At 33.2% G+C, this 10,597-nt stretch overlaps 1 pseudogene; it reads right to left on the bottom strand.

The window, feature by feature from the left end:
• Positions 1-4,969: 4,969 nt before the first annotated feature.
• On the bottom strand, positions 4,970-8,682 carry LOC139899057 (translocase of chloroplast 159, chloroplastic-like; annotated as a pseudogene).
• Positions 8,683-10,597: the final 1,915 nt, after the last annotated feature.

Here is a 10,597-nt window from a genome sequence, read left to right as displayed (position 1 = left end):
CGCGTTGCTGCGGTTGTGTTCGACGCGCGATCGAATTTGGATATACGTTGTTTCGTACCTAATATATCTAGTAGGTTGGGTTGTTTGTTGGACGTGTATGTATATGCATGTAATATAGGCCGAAATATTTAGTGTTTTTTTAACGATGTCCGTTTCGTGTATAGTTAGTCGCGTTGTGTTCGTAAAATTATTTCGAGTTAAACGGTGGTCTCGAAAAAATTTAACTCGCACCGAGCGAGAATATATAGGGCCCGTTATCTAGTGTTTTTTTAACGATGTCCGTTTCGCGTATAGTTAGTCCCGTTGGGTTCGCCTGATTTTTTCGAGTTGAACGGTGGTCTCGGAAAAATTTAACTCGCACCGAGCGAGAAGATAGGGCCCGTTAAAAATTCGGGTGGAATTAGTTTCTTTTATTTTAATAAAATTATATATTTACGCTTTCTACCCCTGGAAAAGTGTAAACTTGAGGGGTCGTATTGTAAATTGAGCCGAATTTGAAGGACCGTTTGTAGTGTGAACGCAAACTCGAAACGACAATTCGATAAAAATGAAACTACAACTTTTGGGAGGAGTTTTAGTATATAGGTATAATATAATATAATATAATATAATACCATGAATCGCATCTGCCACAAATATGATTTTGGGACCATGCGTGTAACTTCGGGCGGGCGTGCTTCTTTCTATGGGGGCGCAAATCACTTTGGACGTGGTTTACTTTACAGGCGAAAATGGGCAGAAATATGTGGGGGCAGGCTGGTTCGCCCGCCCCTAGTGGATTAGTAGTTTTTAGTGCAAAAATTTTGGATTTTTCGATTTTGTCTCAAGTGGATTTTTTTTGCCCAAAAGTCTCCGTATTTTGCTCAAAAGCCTCCGTATTTTACCCAAAAACCTCCGTATTTTGTCCCAAAACCTCCATATTTTGTCCCAAAAACTTCATATTTTGCCAAAAAAAAATTGTTACGCTTTAAAAAAATTCGCCCCGATGAAAACTTTTTTTGCTTCCGCCACTGCAGGCGAAGGTCTTTAAAAAAGATGGCATCTACCAGAAATTCTTTCACACAATTCCTGCTTCCATAGGTGCATTTCTTGATGTAATGAAAGAAATGCCGACCCTATCATTATCATTTTAAGACATTTTAACATATAACATTAAACTACAATAACATAATAAACGTGTAATATGCAAAATTTCTAAAAGTATATATATATATATATATATATATATATATATATATATATATATATATATATATATATATATATATATATATATATATATAATCAAGAGGGAAACACTTTTTTGGGGGGAAATGAGGGGAAATAAATTTTTTTCGTTTTTTTCGAATTTTTTTTTTCAAACATCAAGTTTAGGTGAAAATATGAACATTTAAAAAAGACACTTTGTGATGAATGTTATTATTTAGGCGGGAAATCGATCGAAGAAATAATTGATAACATTTATCGTGAGTAATGTTATTCCTAATAATATTTTTGGAACGTTGTTTCCTTTCATCTTATATGAAGTTTTTTTTTCAAAATTTAGCCCGATTTAGAGTTTAGGGTTTAGGGTTTAGTGTTTTGGGTTTAGTCCCTAAACCCAAAACCCAAAACCCTAAACTCTAAACCGTTCGTGTTAAAAATTCAATCTAAACCCTAATTTCTAAACCCTAGACCCTAATTTCTAAACCCTAATAGCTAAACCCTAATTTTGAAACCAGAAATTTTAAACCCTAATTTTTAAACCCTAACAAAAAAACTCAGAATAATAATATTACTCATGATGCATGTTTTCATTTTTTTCTTCGAGCGTTTTCCCGCAAAAATAATAACATTCATCACAAAGTGTCTTTTTTAAATGTTCATATTTTCATGTGATCTTGATGTCTGAAAAAAAAATTCGAAAAAAACGAAAAAAATTTACTTCCCCATAAAAAAGTGCTTCCCTCTTGATTAAATCTCTCTCTCTCTCTCTCTCTCTATATATATATATATATATATATATATATATATATGTAATTAAGGGTATTTTCGTCCTATCACATCAATTCAAATTAGGGATTAGGTATAAATCATTCGACAATACAGTTTTCGTATAGATTAGTTTTTGTTATTCGATCGATTTCCATTGAATTCGATGGGAGATTCATATAAACAAAATTCTACATTCGTAAACGTCGTTGATGGTCGTCCCGACCTAGATGATGAAGGTAATGAGTCAGATCGTATTGTGTTGTTTGATTCGAATGTCGATAATGATTTTGGAGACGGTGATGTCGAAGCTAATGACTTAGAGGTTTACGAGTTTATTGATTCAGAGGGTGTTGTGAGTACATATTTTACTCTGTTTTTCACTTAAATTCTTTATTCTATATGTCAAATCTCTATATTTTAGCTTATTCACCTAGCTAAATAATATAATACAGATCGATAAATCAATCTGAAAACTGATTAAGATTTAGTTTGTGCAGTTTTTTATTTTCAATCTGTATAAAGCATCGACTTCAGTCTATGTTCAGACTGAAGTTAGTTTGTACTGTTTCAAAACAAATTGATAGTTAGTATGTGCAGATTGATATTCAATCTGTATAATGGACTCACTTTAGTCTATGTACAGATTAAAGTTGGATTATATATACTAATAGTAAACAGAATGATTAAATTTGTTCTTAGCAAGTTCAACATAGTTCATATATAATAGATAACGATGAATTCAATAGATGAATTTTATAGATGCATTTCTTTCGATGCATCTAGGTGAATTTATGCAGGTGTTTTTTTCATATGTATTTCAATCTGCACAGAGATTGAATGTCAATCTGCACAAAGATTGAATGTCAATCTGCACATATCGAATGTCTGTCTGCACAGATTGAATAGCAATATGTATGATGGACTCATTTCAGTCTATGTACACATTGTTATTCAGTCTGTGCACTACAATATCAATCTGTACTCGGATGAATGTGAATTTACTAAATTCAAATTCGATCTATGATATATTATTCATCTAGCTGTTTCAATTTTTTTCATTTATAGGTGTTTATGTTCCAGAAAATTATTGTGTTGGTGTTCAATCTATAAATACTGTTGGGACAAAGTTTTGGACCCCACGGTTGCTGATAGCGTTAAACCATTAGTTGAGATGGTGTTTGATTCTATTGAAAGTGCGTTTACATTTTATAATGAGTATGCTATTCAAGGAGGTTTTGAAGCTATTAAATCGTTTTCAAAATGGGCTGAAGATGCTTCAGGCATAAGTATATAAATCACAAATATTTTTTGTGTAGTAAACACGGTTTTAAAGAAGTTAAAGATAAGAATCCAAAAAAAGATTTGCTATGTAGTGCTGAAATTTCTGATACAGACTTTCATGAAGTGTCTACTCTTGATAGTGATAACAAGAAAAAGAAACCAAAGAAAAGGAAAAGACCATCACAAAAAGTTGGATGTTGTGCTTGTTTTGTTATGAATCTTAATTCTGATAATAAATATCAGCTTTTTAAGTTTACAGACAAACACAACCACATTTTGGTCCCTTTCAGAACATATCAAGCATTTGAAATCTCAAAGAAAACTTTCCAATTCTCAAAAGTGTTTTTTATTTCAGTTAGGACAATCTGGTATCGGACCGAATAAAGGTCATGAACTTGTTGGGGCTTCTAAAAATGATTGCAATAATTGGAAAAGAGATGTCAATAAGTATATTTTGAAAGCGGATGTAGAGATGTTTGTGCAGATGTTAACTGCTAAGAAGAACTGTAATCCTGATTTTTTTTTTATATTTTACTGAACTTAAAGGTGAACGTCAGAAGTTAGCTGGTGCTTTTTGGGCAGATGCAACTTCAAAACGAAATTATAAGTCTTTTGGAGATGTGGTATCTTTTGATGCAATTTTTCGTACAAACAGGTATTATTATTTATTTTTATTTTTATTTTTTTGTTTATTTTTTTAATTTTAATTTTTTTTTTCTATCCAGTCTGTGTGTACATTAATATCATCATGTATTAATCTTTTTATGTATATGTTTAGTTTTCGTAATACTTTTAATTTACGTTTTATCAGGGATGACATGGTGTTTATATCGTTTACTGGTATTGATAACCATTTTAAATGTGTTACATTTGGTGCCGGTCTTTTAGCAAAAGAAGATGTTGAAGGCTTTCAAGAAAGTGCGTTTTATCAGGGATGATATGGTGTTTAAACACAGATTGGTTGTTGAAGGCTTTCAAGAAAGCTTTTCCTGTTGAACCTCAAATTGTAATGACAGATCAAGATCTTTCAATGCGTATTGCGGTTCAATCTGTGTTTTTTACAGCTAGGCATAGGTTGTGTATGTGTCACATTACAGAGAAAATTACATCTAAGGTACTTTATCGATATAAACTGATTCTTAATATTATTTACACTTGTTTTTAAAAAATTATTTTATATGTATCTTTATTTTGTTTTTCATTCATTGTCGAAATGTAGGTTGGTCATGCAATATCTAAAGCGGGTTTTAAATATGATATTTCTAATATTGTTTGGACTAATAAGTTGGATCCTGATGAATTTAATCGACGTTGGTTTTCAATTCTTCATAAATACAATCTTGATGATCATAATTGGTTGTTTGACATGTTTAATGTTAGACAAAAATGAATTCCAGCTTATTTTAGGGATTGGAATATGTCTGGTTTAATGAGAACAATATTGAATGTACACACCAAATATCATTATTTTTATTACTATAATGTACACACCAAATATCAAATCCGGAACAATATTGAATAAAGATTCACAGAAGTCAGCTAGACTATTGAACTGAACCTCAAACTATGATTCGTTTATCACCTTCTATCTATAGACGCAAACAGAAGTAAGAAACAACATTGGATCCGTAAACCATGAACAACAAAACAGTGTTAATAATCAGCAGCTATAACTGATGCATAAAACCATATGAACAACACAAACAAGCAAAGATGCTAGTAATCAATTGATAATGAAAACCATTTGAATTTCAATACAATACAATAATTTTATTAGATTAGAAATAAAACAAAATAACAAGAAACCATAAGTAGAAATAATGTATTCCCTCCTCCTCATCTTCGTACAAAAGTCATTATAGACAAAATTAACAAATAAACAAAAGATTTCAGCCGCTGCTTCCTTCCTGCATAATAAAAACCAACTTTATTTTATTATTCAATAATAAAAACACAATAACAAAACCAAAACAATAAACCGTGAAATACTTACTTCACTCGTACATATTTTATTTTAATACGCAGAGTACTTCAACCCACAATTTCTTAAAAGCCGAAATAACTGACGGAATAACAGCAACAACGGCAATAACAAGATGTTCCGAACTACTAGTCTTAACAGTAATCTGACCACTCATCTTATTATTAATACCCGCCTGTATCCCAACTTTCAAACCACGCCCAACACAAAACTGGGCCAAGCCAATAAACCCCAACGCCAAATCACCACTCCACTTTATCATAGACAACCCCAACGTTGACTGAATTTGACCAATGGGATAATCAACTTCCCTTCGTTGAATCATCTCAACGTTCACCCCATAAGCCGAATCGCTTGGAAATGGAAACATACCCGCACTGCCAATAATCGAATACTGTTTCCCAAACGTAATCTGATCTTCAACTTTAAACCCCGTCACCACGTTTTTACCGAGAAACGTAACCGAAATTCCCGCACCCGTTTTGTTCTTCTTCTTCAAATTCCTGAACTTTGTTTCACCTCTTACAATATAAGCTAACTGTTTACCGATTGGTTGAACAACGAACCCGGCCATTGTTGAAACATTTTCACAGTGTTTTACCAAAACAGATGAATCCAAATTGATACTAAAGTCTTTTTTGTCTTTAGTGATCTGAACCGTAACTGAACCAGGAAACCGATTAGCAATCGCGAGTGTTTGTTCAAGGTTGACCCCGTCGTACCCGCAATCGTGGTCCCACCCATACGTGTATAGCACGGGTCGAGCCAAAGACTGCGATGATGTCGGTTCAAGAAAACGGAACCGGTAAGCCGGATTATCGCTATCGAATGATGGCGGCAACGCCATGTCCGGTAGCGGCACCGGTGCATCTTCATCTTCTTGATAAACTTGTTCATTTACAGAATCTTTACCTTTCTTTTTCATTTCTTTTAAATTTTTTTTTCTGACGGTAATCATATTCATCTTCATCATCTTGTTCATTATCAGAATCGGTCAACTCTGAAAAGTCAACATCTGAACCAGAAGAAAGCTTTGGGTGTGCGCGAGACTGTAACATAGAAGATAACATGTAAGTCAACGGTGGGGGCCTTACACGAAAACCAAACAGCAGCTTACGATTGTTTTCATACAGGACATGTGGTTTTATTAACTCGTTTGCTTCTGCTGAAATCTTCATTGAGTAACAAAGCATAAGTAACTGTAGTCTCCACGTTTGACCATTCGGGAGCACCTTTTGACCATCAAGATCCGTACAACACGCATAATGGTTTTCAACTAACGAAACCGGGTTCGTTAAACTTGGACTCATCATTCTTAAATCACCAACCGCTTGAACAATTGCTTGTTGAACCAAATGTGACCGTTGAGTCACAAACGTTTCATAACTCAACGGGAACCCGTTTGAACCTGCGGGTGGGTCAGACGACCCGTGGGTCAAAGTAACAATTGCACTTCGCCAAATTGATGAACCAAGTGAAGCAGTAATCGTCTTCAACAATGGAATATCATTATGATCCCGAGTCTGTGAATCTAAACGATCAACATAAAGAACAATATCAGGCGGGTTTTTTTTAGTAAACTTCTTTGCTGATGATAAAACACTCCTGTTAAAACCTTGTTCCATTACAGATGAACGAAGCCCGGGTGTATCAAAAACCCGAACATTAACACCATTAACCACACCATTAATCTCCTTAACTGAATCAGTTGCGGGTTGAAACGCACTAATTACAGTCTTATCTTCACCAAAAATTGAATTAATGGTGGAACTTTTCCCGGCCCCACATTTACCAATGACTAAGATATTAACCGAGAAATCAAGATCTTCATTTTGGTCAGATTCAAGCTCCGTAGCTTTTCGTTTAGCAGCTTCAAGACTAAAAAGTTTACCCGTTTGTCTTCCGGCAATAACTTCAAGGCTGTAAAGAACCTGTACAGATACGTGGCAAACAGGTCAGTGTTGTGTCGGTTTGGGTAACGGGTGCAAAACGGGTCATGGGTCTAACAGGTCAGATTTTTAAACAGGTCCAAATGGGTTGGGTTGGGTAAAGAATGGGTCATGGGTCAAATGCGTAAAGAATTTATTTTAGTTATTAGTTCTTATGTTTATTTATTATATATATATAAAATAAAATATTGATTAATGCTTTCATAAATGTTTCATGGATGAAACTTGTTATGATCATTATGGTCGACTGGTTGACCCATTCACAAGAGACCCATGACCTATCTCCATTTATCGAGCTTTATAGGTTGGAGGGAAAACTTATTGGACAAATTTTGAAATAAAAAAAGGTTTGGGGTTTAAATTGCTAGGCTTTTTTTCAAGACCCAATTAACCCATAAGCTTGACCCAAATTTAAGAGTATGGGTCTCAAGTAATAGGTATACATGTGCAGCAGCGGAATCTTGTATTGAAAGGAGGCCTAATTTTTGTACAAGTCTCAAAAACTTCACTCTGATAGATTGTAACTTTTCAAGCTTTTTTCTTTCTTCTTCTTCTTCTTCAGTTAAAAAACTAGTTTCAGCTAATGCAGATGAATCAAACAACTCTTTCCCATCTTCTTCGGCTGAATCAGTTGCAATGAAAACATCAATCATCTGTGAACGATCTTGAGAACTTCCAGTTTCCAACTCCTTATCATTTACTCTGTTTTCTACACCATTATCCAATACAATTTCTGTTTCCTGAATCTCATCAGCAGGGTTAGATTTCTCACTAGACTCTATTTGTTCCATTTCAACATTTAATGGTGAAAACTTACCATCAGTTACTACACCAACAACCTCCTCCTTATTCACAACTTCTTCCAAAACACTATTCAACTTGTCAGTCTCATCTGTTACCACCGCCACATCACCAGCAGAATCTCCTAACTCCACTGTTTCAACATTAGTTTTTGTCACCACCACCACCACCGCCACTCCATCCACAATAATAGAATCCTCCTCCAACACCTTCTCATTATTCACACACACTACCAGATTCATCAAACTCATGTGTTTTAACAACATCACTATTATCCTCAACACCACCAAACAATAACACATCCTCATCATCATCATCATCATCATCATCCACTACATTAACTACTAGGGTTTCAGTCTCTAAAACTAAATTATCATCTAACACTGTTTCAAAAGCTTCTTCCTGACCACTAGCAAAGCCCTCGGTTTCATCATCATCATCGTCAGAATTATTAACATTCAAATTCAGATTACTACTAACTCTTATAGTATTACTTTCATCAATAACGGAATTAAAACAATTAGTATCGTTAACAGTTTCGATTTTTTTACCTGCGGGAGATATATCTTCCTTTGAATCCATTGGTTGGTTGTCAACTTCAAATTTCTGAAATAGCATTTAAATTGTATAGTTTGGATAACTAGGGTTTGTTTTACGATAGAGTGTGTGTGTGTTCATTTGGGGATAATAAATAAGGATTCTGCTTCTGATAAAATAAAAGAAGGTTATTATTTTTTACTCGTAATATTTTTGGGATACCGGTGTATATTTTTGGTTGTTTGGTGGATGAGACGGTAGTCACGTGAGTGACATGTGAGATCAAGAGATATTTTGTTACGGAGTATAATAATAATAATTAATAATTAATCCGGATATATAACAAATCCAACGTTTCAACGAGGTCTTCGAACTTTGATTATTTCGAATTCGAATTCGAATTCGAATTCGAGTCCAGTTCAAACAAAGGATTTTGTTCGATTACTTTCATGAGCCGAATATACAAAATTTAATATTCGACTTGCTTGGAAAGTAGTTTAGTAGTCGAATCATTTATAAACTCAGGGTGTGCTTGGTTCAAAATAAGGAATGGTAATGGCAATAGGAAAGGAATGATAATAGGAATACAATGACCATTCCTATTGCATTGTTTTTGCTTGGTTCATATTTTATAATATAATTAATCTATCACCACATTCTTTTAGAAAATACATGTTCTCATTTCCAACTTCGTATACACTGCTTGCAATATAACTATGGATGCACACATCATCACTGAAATCTTATCTTGCAATTAAACATAAAATTAATCATCATTAATATTTTTCAACGAATATATTTGTTAGTATTAGGACTCACCTTTTTTTCATTTGAATTTAGATGTAACGAAGTTATTTAACAATGGAGGAATAATAAATCCACCCATGTAGCTTAGAAAAAACGAATAGGATAATAAGTTATTTCTATCCGTGTAACGAATTATATTATTTTATATTAAACGATTAGTTGAATAAGGCATAGTTTAATAGTCGGGTAAATTCTTTTGGTTAGTTGAATATAACCAAATAGTAGCTTAGTCATAGTATAAAAATGAGAGAAACATTGGAAAATGCTTTTTAACTTTATGATGAAATTGTACAGTGAGCAAGATTAAAAAGAAACGAAAATGGAAGTTGTAACTTTGTAAGCTATAAAGCTGGGAAAATAGCATAAAAATAGGAAAATCGCAGTTGAGAAAAATAAAAGGGACGTAAATATAAAAAATAACGTGTGATTCACCATTCCCCTCAATTTGGTGTGTAATGACTCATTAACTACTTTAAGGTAATGAGAATTCCCATTACAAATAATCAGCCAACATCTATTATAATCAAAGTCATTCCTTATAGTTTAATACCCCTAACCAAGCATGCCCTCATTATTAATATTAGAGTTAATTATACCATTGGTCCCTGTGGTTTGCTTAAAATTATACCGGTAGTCCTTTTCTTTTAAAAATTATACGCATAGTCCCTATGGTTTTTTAAATGAACAGCAATGGTCCTAGATCTGTTGCTAGTTAACTGATTAACGGAATAAATTAACTGGCATTGTGTTTAGGACCACCTTTGTGCATCTTAAAAACTATAATGACTACTGTATTATATTTAAAAACAAAAGGACTACACTCAAAGTCAACAATTCTTCATCTTAAACTTACAAACCCCACCATTTCTTCAATCATAATAAACATTTCAATATCGATATATGATACTTTAATACATAATCGTAACTTTATACATTTCTTCCCAATTAATCTAGTCTTCATATCCATCCTCCCCTATGTTCAATCCTTCTTTTCTTCATCATTTAAATATACGAAGTAATTATTTCTACCTAAAACCATCTACTCCATATCAATACCAACGAGAAACAAAAACAATTAACAAATTAATAATAACAAATTATTAAATAATATAACAAATTAGAAATATTAAACCGAATATAATCTACAGACTAACTAAAGTATTGATCTACTTTTCACTCATAATCAAAAACTCAAGAAATACAATAATCAATATTAGGAAAAAATTAAAGATAATAAAAAACAATGTAAATTGATTATAAATCTACA

Source organism: Rutidosis leptorrhynchoides, chromosome 3 (assembly GCF_046630445.1).
Source record: "Rutidosis leptorrhynchoides isolate AG116_Rl617_1_P2 chromosome 3, CSIRO_AGI_Rlap_v1, whole genome shotgun sequence".
Lineage (NCBI taxonomy): Eukaryota > Viridiplantae > Streptophyta > Magnoliopsida > Asterales > Asteraceae > Rutidosis > Rutidosis leptorrhynchoides.
This window is presented reverse-complemented; position numbering and strand designations above follow the sequence as displayed.